The sequence below is a fragment of the Pseudopodoces humilis genome, chromosome 7 (assembly GCF_049639895.1).
Source record: "Pseudopodoces humilis isolate 2021_Gansu_Grassland_sample_001 chromosome 7, ASM4963989v1, whole genome shotgun sequence".
NCBI lineage: Eukaryota > Metazoa > Chordata > Aves > Passeriformes > Paridae > Pseudopodoces > Pseudopodoces humilis.
Window position 1 is genome coordinate 21,032,098 of NC_142206.1, and position 13,152 is coordinate 21,045,249.

At 39.4% G+C, this 13,152-nt stretch overlaps 1 protein-coding gene across 6 annotated transcripts in view; it reads right to left on the reverse strand.

Annotated features, from left to right (window-relative positions):
• The window catches only part of LRRC4C (leucine rich repeat containing 4C), a 490,474-nt gene that overhangs the window by 78,252 nt on the left and 399,070 nt on the right, over window positions 1–13,152 (reverse strand). For 3 of the 6 annotated variants that reach the window (XM_005522401.3, XM_014251913.2, XM_088058327.1), the window contains exon 1: window positions 9,817–11,692. The exons of the other annotated variants lie outside the window; for them this stretch is intronic. The gene's annotated coding sequence lies outside the window, so the exon portion shown is untranslated. Of the gene's footprint in view, window positions 1–9,816; window positions 11,693–13,152 lie in introns of those variants that run through there. 6 annotated transcript variants of the gene reach the window in all.

Consider the following 13,152-nt stretch of genomic DNA (forward strand, 5'->3'; position numbering starts at 1 on the left):
TCAGAATCATCTACTCTGCATTTCTGAATTATCAAAATATACAAAACACAATAAGGAACACTTCACTACGACCGTCTTCCACAAAGACAAGGACCCCAAGAGATAGCAAAAATACTTCTCCGTAAATTTAAAAAATGGTAAATTAATTTCAGCATTTAAATTTTGTCCTTAATTTCTATTATGAATTTATGAGATCTCAGGTTCCATCTATTGTTTCTTCTTAGAATTTTGTTTGGTATATTATAAAACATTTAAAGTATATTTTTTCCTCTTAAACTTAGTTTAGCATTAGTTCTTGAGCTTCTTAATGAATAGATTGATAGTAAAGTACTAAATTTTTCCTTTTTATTCAGCACTGAATATTTTTGTGGCTCTGTTATTTTCAACATAATCTTTAAAATGTGGACAAATTAAAAGGCAAACAGCATTCCAGTTTTCCCACTGACATCAGTAAAATCACTATTCTGTTTCTCTGGAATGTCATAATACTTTTTAACACTAGTGCTGTGGGAGGTCATGTGGAAATTCTTGCCTGTTGGAATCTCAAATCCTCTTCAGAGTTGGTTTTACAGACGAGTGTATCTCATTCAGAATTTGTCCCTCTTTTAAGCAACATTTTGCATCCAATATTACTCAGTATGCCTGTCTTATTTATCATGCTGCATCACTTGGTCTCAAGGAAAAACTTATCAATGCATGTGACTGAAAGCACATCACAATGGCCAATGACATTTAATTAACTGGCACTCTCTGCCAGCTCAGGATCAACAATGCAACAAAAAAAATCATCATACTAGATAGACACTTAAAAAATGGCAACAAATATCTAAAAAATATAAAAAAACTGTATATAATTAATCCTCTTAAGTAACATCACTCAAATATCCTCACAGGCTGTGCTGGTTATGAGCAAATCCACTCTCCTGGGAATTCAGGCTCCCCTACTTGCTCACCCTGCCTCTCAAAACATGGGTTTCCAACTCTGGCTGTTCCCATGCTACCTGCCAATGGACAGGCTGGGAAGAAAGCACTCCCAGGTAGTTCATGCATGCTCTTACAAGGTGCAGGTCACCCTGTGCAGTCACTCCATCAGACGGACATTGGCTCCTCACAGTGCCCAGCACAGCTTGGTCAGACCAAGCCAAAGGTTGCAACGAAAGGGGTCAATGTCAGGCAGCATCACAGAAGTGTTTTTCCTCTGTTTCTCTAACCTGTCCAGCCATTGATGCGTTAAAAGCTTCATGTTTCCTTCATGGCTCTAATTCAAGCTTTGTTTTGTGGCTTTTTTTTTATTACTGTTTTTGATTATTGGAGGTGTATTTGTGCTTTTTCCTAGTTTAGGGATTTGCTGGGTTGCTTTATTTTTTTTTTTCAATTCTCCTCTTTAGCATTATCAGTTTTGGGAAATGTCCTCTCAGTTAGCTCAGTTAATCTTATTCACTCAGTTTACCCTCACAAAACCATCCTAACAGATGTTCTTATCAAGGTCACACTTAATATAAGTGTAATTTTCTGTCAATGATTCGTCTTGAACATTGGTATAATGTTAGGTACAATTATGGTGAAAAGAGTTAAAATATCTGCATAATCCATTAAAAAATATTTTTCTCACAATACTTTTAATCATCTTACAAGTGCTTCTAAGCTACTTAAATATCCTATGTTTTTAAAAGTTTGACTGTACTTTGTTTTTATGGTAACTTCTATCGACCAGCCAGGCAGTATAAAAGGGTCCAGTCGTTTGTTTCATAGAAACTACTCCCCTATAACACCATACTATTAACATTAAAATTTTCCCTGCTTTAAGTTTCTACCAGTTGTATCCTGCATTGTATTTTCAGATACTTTGCCTAAAATTTATGCCAGGGGAAATGGTCAATGGTTACCACATCCATATAAGTTTCACTCATATCATTAGAATCCTTCCTAGATTCAGACTCCAGAAAGCTTTTTGGAAAAAGTAAAACATTACTGTTGATTTAAGAATATTTATCCCCTATTAAGTATTCCCCAAAATCCTTTAATTTGCATTCTCTTCTCACAATAACATTTTTAATAATTTTTTTTTTATAGTAATTTAATTATTCTGATAGTTATACATCACTACTGTCAATAGCTCTTTACAGGATGTGGCAAATAAAAATAAAAACAAAACAGTAATACTCATTTATTTCTGGTGCATTCCAAGACTACTACACAGTCACAATACTTCTCTCCTATGACATCAACTGTACTCCTTTCATACCTTATTTTTTAATAGAGGTTGTTATATGATTTCCTCTTTTTTCCCTACTGTGTAGCAGTTTGTGTTGATATCAGTTTTGGTTCAGTTGTTAAATTTTTGCTTACTTTTCTCTTGTATCAAAGACAGACTCAAAGTCAAATATGAACTCTTTTATGAATTGGGTTTTTCTATGGCAAAAAAACATACTCCTAGAAACTGACCAGTTTGCATTCACAGCCTTCTGTTTATGTCCTTTACAATAATTTTTTATCATTTTTCAGGTTTAGAAGATTGGTATTTCTGAAGCAGCATCATTGACTACTTTTCATCTTTGATTTGCCATAGGCAATCATCATCTTTCTTTGCCACAAAAAAAATCTTATCTGGATGTTATTTTAAATTAGATGCAATACCTTTTGTGATAGGAATTTATTATCTATACTTCTTTGCAACTTTTAATGACATTCTACTACTGCTGCATGACATTTTCATACATATCCTCAAATATCCTGAAATTTCCCATTAAAAAATGCAATTATTTTTTCCACATGTTATGGAAAGTTATCTAAGGACCAAGCCATCCTCCACTACAGTTTGATTCAGTAGTCCTTAACAGATACCTCCAGGCCTTTACTTAATGTATGTAACTCAATCTTCAGGGCCAGACCACTCAGGAAAATGCACATTACAGAAAGAGGGATAGCAACATGAACATTCACTGAAGGTGAAGTTTTCTGACCTCTTTCTGGTTCAAAGGAGAAATCCATTATGGTTTTAATTCCCTGCACCATATACAGTCAAAATTCACACGGGCGTTAAATGCAATAAAGCTCTTATTGAGGTAGTAGGCTGTGCACTGCATATGAGCAACCTGAAAGGCTAATGGGGTCGCCATCCTTCCCCTCTGGTAGCTGTGTCATCAACAGCCTTAACAAAAATGAACCTCAGTCCTTTAAAGGATGTAACAAATATAAAAGCTTTCCTCAGGAAAAATAATATATTACCACTTGTAGAAGAAGCTGCCTGTCCAACAAGGGCTCACAAACTGAGTAGGGGCAAAGAAAATCCTTGTCAAACCAAACAGCTAAGAACCCCTAACACAGCACACATGCCCTTTGGAAAAGAAGCCCATGGAATTAAATATATTTTGTGCACACTTCGTTTGAATCTTGCATGTATTGAGGGAGGGAAAAGTATGGTTCCTTAACCCACTTATTTCTGTCCCTGTAAAGCCTCTTCTAGCTTTTAAAATTTAAACTATAGGATTTTTGTTAAACTGATTGTAACACTTTAACATATTCATTCATTGACATACATACTCAACACACAGAGATTACACCATCTTAAGGACTGAGAATTCAGACCTAAAATATGTAATTTTAAAAACAGCTAATCCTGTTAATATAAGATGAGGTTTTGCTGTGACAGTGAGATTAATTCATCAATTATTCCATTACACACTGATGAAAAAGATGCTCTAACACCTGGAATGTCAGCAGGGATGGCAAAGGAACATGGAACCTTTGGAAATTTTGAAGCTTGTAGCATATTGACTCAAAATGGTATTTGGATCATCTTTTTATATCTGTATATATAAATACTTATTCTAATATTTATTTCTGTAACTAAAGAAAAAAACAAAAACAGACCTACAGCACAAGATCAGTCATGCTGAAGCAGTTACTAAATATCTGATTGAGCTGGAGCAAAACTGGGTTTATGTTCTCACACTGACAGAAGAAAAATTTAAAAGGAATTAAACTGGTTGCATGGAAGGATTGCTACAGAACCAACTAGCCCATACCCTTTACAATGTTAAATGATGACAAAAAAAATGGGCATTAGTGAATAAAAAAAACAAACAATTCTTTTAATTAATTCCTGCAAGACAGAAATCTCACTTATACCAGTTCATGGAGAGACTTGTCTTATATGAATAGTCCACTAATAGCTGTTTTTGGAGATTAACAAGAAAGTAAAATGTTGGCCTATAGCTGATGAAGATCCAGTATGATGAAACTTTCATCCTCTACTCTTTACCATAGTAAATTCCAATCAAGACAATGGAATCTGATGATCTTCAGCAATTTGATGAGTGGGCATAGTGCATGAGAAGTGAGGTGAGTACCCCCCGTGCCAGATGGCCACCTTTTTGCCATTGCAAAGATTCTGGGGTAAGTTGAAAGTACATGAACAGAATTAGTGCATGCTTAAGGTCTTAAGATAGTCTTCAGCTTAAGATCGTGTCTAAGGTGTGAGGAAACGCTCATTCTTGCTGCACTCCCACACTGATAACCAGGCTCTTTGTGTGCTTGGCTTTATTTCCCATGTAACATGGCATGGGAGGGAAGAGATTATTGCCATGAAAGTGAAGAAAGGCTTGGAAACAAAATCGAAATGTGCTGCAGATCTGAAGGACACTAATATTTTCTGGAACTTACTACCACAGTTTTTTAGCATCAGGTCATATCCCTTGGGTAATCATTCTTATATGTATGGTGAAATAAAAGCTAACTCCTGAATCTTCTAGAAGTCCACACACAAATATAAAAGGAAATTACATTCGTATTTCTGAGGATTATTTTAATGCACAGGACTGTATGAATCCCATAATTCTATAGTTGTCAACTAACTAATTCCTTAAACACAAAGAGCATTACTGAATGCTCTGAATTGCTGCTGTTTTGCAGAGAAAACAACATTTATTTAACTTATCTTGCTGTGAAATTTCTGAGTAAGTTTCATCTAGTCGCAAGTGAAATAATTGTTGATGGAGCCTTTTGCTTTTTTTGAGGGTGGTTTGTTTCCTTTTTAATTCTTCTGGTTCCTGGTTATATTGCTCCCCCACAGTCCTGACATAACAAGTACAAGCTTGGCAGCAAAACTATGATAGATTTTATTCGGTGGTCTGATGCTGCCTCTCTCCCTTTCATGAGAAGCAAAGGTAAATCTCATCTTAGCACTGTGAAAACAAAATTTCAAGACTTATTACAGTGGTATTCATATTTAAATTTACACAAGCTATGGTATATACCTGAAATGCATTTTAATATGCCCAAGGAATAGATTCAGTCCTGGAAAGTTCATTGTTGCTTCTAATTGTCAGTGACTGCTACACTTTGCTTGCTCGCAGCTATCCAATTAACATATCACCACTACAGAAAATATTCTAATATGCTCAATGTCCTAACAACAAGTCTCACACTCCACTTCTATACAACAATCTCCTCCTAATTTCCAATAAATTAGCAAATATCAGCAAAGAGCATAGGCAGATATGCCATCAGATAATGCAGCCTGCAAGCACCTTTTTTATTGCTGTGCAAAGTTCTTGTGGAGATATTCCTGGTAGTTTAGAATATCACGAGAGACACGGAGAGAGAGAAGGAAAGCTCAACTCCAGAAGTGGAAAACATGTAACTTGTGCCCTGAGAGATCGCTATGGCAACATTTAAACAATGAACAGAAAGCCCTGCAGGATTCTGCTCTCGCTTCCTTGGATACCAAATGTAAATCCTGATTCTCTTTTATTGTGTGCATGCACAAGCGTCTGATTTTTGCCTTTTGCACTAACATATAGCAAAGTATCCAGGCCCCCTACCAGGAACTATGCATTAATTCACTTCCATGTATTGCAGCTTGTGAATGTGCAACTGAAACACACCAGTGGCATAATCATCTCAACTCTTGTGTGCCCATTCCTACCCCTTAGGAGAAAAAAAGTGGCCATGACAGTACACTTAAATAACAGGTACCCTTTTTTATTTTGCAGAATAAAATCATTAAATAAACCACTCTAAATTGTCACAAGCCAATCCCCAATGTCTTCTGCTATGACAGGAGGCAGGATCCTTTCCAAGGGCTACTCCTTCTCCAAGCTGCTAGACTCGAGCATGCTGCAAGCCTGCCTTCCAGATCAGTATGGCAACTGCTATTCCTAAATCCTTCTCATCTGGGCTATCCTGTGGGGCTGCAGGAGGCTTGTTTTTCCTTATGATTTTCATACAGCAGCTGGCAATGGGATGAAAGGCCCCTGAGAATGCTAACCCAAAATTCAGTCAGCTTCACTATTCTAGAAAATACTTAGTACGTGCCAATTGCATATCTTTAAAGTAATTTTCATCCCAGACTGAAAACAGCATTAATTCCAGCACCCTTCCCTCTCTCCTTGTTCCCTCACTAGCAATCAGAAACAAAAGCCTATCCCCAAGCCAACACGAAGCCACTCTGGCTAGACCGAGATGGAGGCTCTCTCATGCTGCTGCTGCTGTGCACAGTGCACTCCTTCAGTGAATAGACTGCAACTTGGATAGCCTGGCTTGGGATTTTGCACCAGCACCAAGCTCTCTAAAAAAGTGCTAAAATCCTGCCCTGAGCCCCATCCAAAATCTTCCTTCCTCATACTGCAAGAGGAAGAATCTTCATGCCAAATGGGAGACAGCTTTTTAGGTCACAGGCAAATAATCTGAAAGCTTACATATATAGGAAGCCATAGCAACACCTCTGGAATCCCTTTGTTTTTCTCCAGTCCCACACAATTGCTTGTATTGGCTCACATCTACAGCATTTTTTCTTGGGTCTCACCTAATCTGAAATCCCATTTTTCACTTGTCAGAGGTATCAGGCTGGGAGATATTGTGACACAATTTGCCGCTCCAGCAAACTGAACCTGCTTCAATTCTAGATCAGTACAAATCATTCCTGACATGAGGAAAGACACAGACCAGCCACCCCCTTGCATTAATAACTTACGCTTTGCCTGAAGTTTGAGGTATGTGATCTCTGACCTTCTGGAAAGCAATCACACCAAACATATCAGGACCTTCCAATGCAGCTTTATCTTTCCTCCTGTACAAGCATCTAGTGCCTAAATATACACATAATGGCTCCCTGTACAGTGCCAAAATCCCAGCTGCCTGGGGTCAGTACCAAAAATACCAGCCATGGTTTGAAGAGGAGACAGCCTTAAGGACCAACATATGCCACTGAATGACACACCTGTGCTCAGACACCTGGGAGGGAAGTAGCGGACACAGCCAGCTCCAGACTCTGAGTGTTGCTTCTCACATAGCTGGATGTTTGGATGAATGTTTATTATTGACTGTTTACTTTATGATCAGCCCTTTGGGCTCTGGATAAGCCTCATCACAAATTCCAAGAAATGCTATACTCATTCCCACTTTGTTATTGAATGAGTTAAACTCTGGGTTGTTCCATGTGTCTTTTGGCTACTGTATTAAGTGAATGATTCACTGAAGTGTGAAACTGTTGCCTCTTTGGAAGCAGACACACATCCCTAGCTTTTTAATGTTGACAAGGTTTGCCTATTTCAGCCCAAACTGGTGACTAAAATTTCCCAGTGCTTCCTTATCACGTCAAGAAAATACTCCTGCTAGTTATTGTGCAAAATGAATGGGGCACCTATGACAGCTTTCTATCGTCCAAAACTGGAGCTGCTCTATCAAATTTTCTGTTTATGTGTTCACTTGACAGCAATCCAGGGAAAAGCTTGGAGATGCCTTTTCCTTTGCCAGCTTCTTTTTTCCTTCAGTAATTACTGAGCAGCAGCTTAACATAAATTTAGCTTTTCTATTACAGCAACTGCTGATGTAAGTGTAGCCCACAACAGGACACAGACTTACCATGATACATGAAGGAACAAACAAGAGAGAATTTTGCACTTTTTTCAGTTGCTGACAAACTTATTACCCATTTAGTGTCCCACCAGAAAACATGGGTCCAGAGGAAAAAGAAAAAGGAGGCTAAAGCACTTCACACTAAAACAATTTAGCTATATTGAGAAAGATGAAAGTAATTGGAGGTGGAAGGAACAATTTTTGCTGTGCCCGCTTCCTTCTATTTCTGAACACAACTGCACAAAGGGTCTGATTTGTTCGCGTGGCCAAACAAAAACTCCCAGAGATTTCCTTAAGAGCAGAATTGCTCCTATCTTAATCCTTTTCAAGTAGCCAATGTTTAAGAGGCATGACCTCCAAACAGAAGCACATGGGACACATTTGAGAGGCAGAAGTTCTCATTTCTATTCAGGACATTTACATGAAGTCACAGTAGTGATATAAGTGAATGAAGGGGAAAAAGGGAGGAGGCTAATAATGGTTTATGCATTTATCCGGGGAAATTACAGCTTTGTTTTGTGTTGTTTCATACAGGCAGCTTGTGAAGTGAGAAATGCTGCCAAAAATTAAGAACTAAAATCTGGATCTACCAACACTTCTTTCCTTCCTGAATGCTCTCCCCTTCACCAGAATATTGCTGCTAGGGAAGAGTGGCAAAGCTAGTTCTGCACCTTGCTTGCCAAAAAAACAAAAAAACCTATAAAACCCCATGTCTATTCAATGGCTCATTTAATTAGCTGTTTCTTCCTCTCATTCTGCACCAGTTTTGGCCTAATACCTTCAGCTGGAGCCTTAACATGTGAAGGCCGAGGTTGAAGAGGGCAAAGGTGAGGGAGGACAGAAAGGAAAGAAAGAAGAGCCTCTACCCACGAGCTATGCAGTCATGCCAGGTGAGGGGACGGAAGTAGCGCTCTTCCCCACAGGAAAACATGGACCTCTATTTTAAACATCATGTTATCCTCCCTTTATTCCACACTCCCACACGACATTTCTCCAGGAAGGGAGAAATATTTACTGGTCTGTTACACATTATTGCTAATTTGTGAACCCCAGCATTTACAAGCCACTTTTTAATTATTTTCATTACCACCATAATAATAATAATAATAATAATAATAAAAAAGTCTCCTGACACCTTAGAGTCCTCTCACTGCTTGTCAATCCAAGTAAATCTCTTTCAACTGCCATGCAAGTCCACGGGGACCCTGAAGGATTCACCACAAAACCACAAAGAATTTCCTAGGAGATCCGGAGGGCATGGGTGGCCAGTACAGCAGTTCCCTAAACTCCTCTTCAATAGAAGAATGCCCTCTCTCTGCCTGTTACTATCCTTTCTTAGCAGTAGAGTGTAAAACATATAATTTCTCTCACAGCTGCATCCTCAAAATCCATTAAAAGCCCCTGCCCCACACGCCCCACTCCCGCCAAAAGTCATCCTTCACCTCCCTGCTTGATTATAAAATGTTCCTGTTAATACACCATATTGATCTGCAATGTCAGACTGGATACCTGCATTCAAATTAGAGCCTTGAACTATTTAAACACTTAGTAAACAAATAAATCTCCTCTGTGCACCTAATTCCATGCAACTTGCATCCGTTTGTAGAGACCGGGCAATCAGGCAGCATTCCGCCCCCCCCCCCCGCAAGGGCTTTCTCAAAAGATTTCTTAGCTAGTGAACATTTACAAATGCTACAGAGACACACGGGCAGGTGTCTGCAACACCCTACCAAGGCTCGAGTTTTAGGAATTTGAGCTACTGTGATAATTCAGTTCTAGCCTCATTCCTTCCCTTCTCCCTTCCCAACCCCCCCCTCCAGCCATTATCAAAATACAGCCAGGTTCTTTATGCAGGTGGGGGGAAAGACCGAGAAAAGAGGCATAAGGGTGAAAGAAGAGAGGCAATGGGGGCACATTTCCTTTTCCAAAAAATAATAAAATGGAAAGTGTACTCACTGTATCCTCAAAGACTATCCAGCTGGAAATCCGAGTGATTATGAAAAACCAGGGTGGGGGAGGGGTTAGAAAACTATTTCATTTCAGCAACCAAACCAAAATTAAAAACAAGAAAGAAAATTAAAGAAAAAGGATATCCAATTGCAATTTCCCAGCAATTTCACTCCATACAGGTGCCAATCCAACCCAACACTGCTGAACTCTCCCCCTCTGGCAATTTTTTTTCTTCTTCTCTGTCCTTTATTTTCTCTGTGGCTTTCAACTTTTCTGCTTAAAATTTCTGTAGTGGTAATGTCGATGGTTACCTTCACTGAAGAACAGTGGCTTAAAATAACAGGAAAAAAACAAAAATCCTTGAGGAGGATGAATGGTCCTTTTCCTTTCTGAAACTTTTCATTCCACTGTGGATTGTTTGCCTAGTTTCCTTTTTTTGAGGTTTTCTGCCTCTCTGGCTCCACTGCTCCCCATTGCTCTCTATTTGCTTTTTCTCTGGAGAGCAGAAATAACTGTATTTCCTTTTAAGCAATCCTCCATCTGTATTCTTTTAATGTAATTTTGTTGTGACACTTAAGATCCAGGTCTTGCCAGGCAATTTTCTTTTTCCCCCTTCTTTGCTGCACTATCAATTATCCAATCCATGTGTCTCCACATTAGAATGGGGATTCCCATTCTTCTTTTCCTCTATACCCTCACACTCCTTTAGAAAAGAATCTCCTTTTGCATTGAAATTTTTATTCCTGTCTGTCAAAACAATAAACTTTTAGTCTCTCTCCCCCCTCTCCAAAGATCTGATTAGATTTCCAATCACAACCCAGTGCGCAATTGGATTTTTGATTTCGGCAAGAAGCCAGCAATCCACAGCATCAGCACCCTCTCCTTGTTTCAAACTCCACGTTATATCCTTTTGCCTTTCCTCCAACTCCTCTGCATTTTCATAATTTCACATTAAATTAAATGAAGGAGGGAGGGAGTAGAGAAAAATTCAAGGTTCCCACCAGCTGTCAAGAATAAATCCATCACCTCGTTATTTTTTAAACACTTGGGATGGGTATTTTTAACGCCCACTCTCGCCTCCCCCCCACCCCCCCGCTTCTCAAAATCCTTCAGACGTTAAAACTCCACCGATGGGGCACGAAGAAACCCGAGAATATGTGATTTGTCCTCTCAGCTGTAAATTTCAGAAGCACACTTTGCTTTTCATTTTAGCTTCCTCTCCATCTTTTGTCCAGCAGCTATACGAATCCAGAAGCAGCGAGACGGATAAACTTCTATTTCTTCTTTGAGGAGAGAAGGAAAGAGAGACAGGAAGAGGGATAAAAGCTCTCCCGTCTCTGCCTCCCTTTTCCTCCCTTTCTGTGTTTCAATGCAGGTCTGATCTCATTTCCAAGCTGAGCCCGGTATATTTCAGATGTACAAGTTGGATTTCCCTTCTGCACAGCAGTGAGTTAGTCTCCCATCTTCTTCCACATGCCTGTTATCTTCCCCCTTTTCTTCCTTCCTTCCTGCCTCCCTCCCTTCCAAGATGACACAGTCCCAGGAGCGCAGCCGCTTCTTTCAGCTTTTAGTTTCATCCCTGACATGCATAGCCCTTTGCACAGCCGAAACGCTTCCTTCCTCCTATGAGCTGCAGCTTGAATTCTGCCCGTGTGTGCATGTAGGGACGCATGGATGTGTAAATCCAGTTCCTGACAGCTGCTGCTGTTGCTGGGAGTAGCTCCGCTTTTCAGTCGCTCTGGCTTTCTGTTACTCCCCACCTTTCAGTGGCACCCTAGGATTTGCAAATGTCCCAGGGCCGGTCTCTCTAGCTACACCCCTCCTTCTCCCCTTCCGTTCTCTCCCTTCTTCCTCTCTTGCAGCTTATTTTACTATTATTTTTTTTTTCTTTACCCCCTCTCTCCTCTTCTTCTCTTCCCCCCCCCCTTCCCTTTTTCTTTGCTTGTGATCAGTAAAATACAATTACCCAATTACCTCCCATCATCTTAGCACTGATTGGTCAATTGCATTAACACTTGATGTCAGGGAAGGGGGCCGGGAGCTGCTCCGACGTGGCATTGCTGCCACCTGCTTGACAGACTGGGAACAAACTCAGGGTTACCTTCAGAAATCTCCAAGTCGGAGTAATTGAAAAACAAGGGATCAGCTTAAGGAAAGGAATGTCAAAACTCATTTTCTTAAAAGCCTGCCTGATTCTGACAGTTCAACCAGTATTCGCAGGTTCCAGCCTAGCTGCTGAGGCAGGGTGAATGACAGCAAAATGAAACGGTGTATAAAGTTGTCTTTGCAAAAGAAGTACAGGGTAACCAATATTCACAGGTACCAGCTCTGGCCACAGATGCGGAGGAACGATAATAATATGAAACAAGGTATAAAGTTATCTTTGCAAAAACTAAAACAGTGAATACAATTTGCATTGAAAGACAATCTGTTTGCCAATTAGAGAAATCAGTGTTTGTTTAAAACTTGTATGCACATACAAATTACCTAAAGCTCCACTTCGGCCGTTTTCCAAGGGCAAAAGCCCTTTGAACAGCTTCAAGGTTTCAGTGAGAAGTCCTACCTTCAGTAAGCTGTGACAGCAATGCAACAATGCAATGTCTAGGCTTGCCTATCAAATCTGGCACAGTTTGATTAGAATGACTTCTGACATGCAGCTTGGAGTTTTCTGAACCAGCTCCCCAACCTGGGTTCCTGAAGTACTGACTTGTTTGTTATACCTTATGTGTGTTACCTAAAGTGCTCAGAATTGGGCTTGCATCTTGTTTCTCTTGAGGATCTAAGTTCAATGGAAATATTACAGAAAATTTTGCACACATGAGGTCAAACACATTACTCGCTTCATAGAAACTGAATATGGATGATGTATGTGCTGGCATTTGTCTCTCTCAAAATCAGAAAGATATTATTTATAGATCTAACTCCTCCACGCAACCCCCAAAAAAGAATAAGTCAGGTGCTTCAATGGTAATTATAGCAAACTTCAAATATTAAGCAGTAACACTGAGTTATTCCATGCATATAGTAATATAATGAGCTCTTTACTCAGTCCTCTCCCAAATAGTCAAGATATGTTTGGTGTCCTTACTAAGGCTTCAGCTTTTATGTGAAACTGACATACTTGAAAATAAAACAAAGTTTAAGTTCCATGTCATATTAGAAGTTTTTCCAGAACTATAAAATCCATAAGCTAGCTGAATCCAGTCAAGTAACACTTACTGAATCATTAACATTGACTTTCAGATTTATTCTACTGACTCAACAAGCTTTCTGGTGAGAAGGTCCTACTAGATATAAGTTAAGCAGCTGGAACCAGGTGCATTTAGTATCTGATCTTTCTAT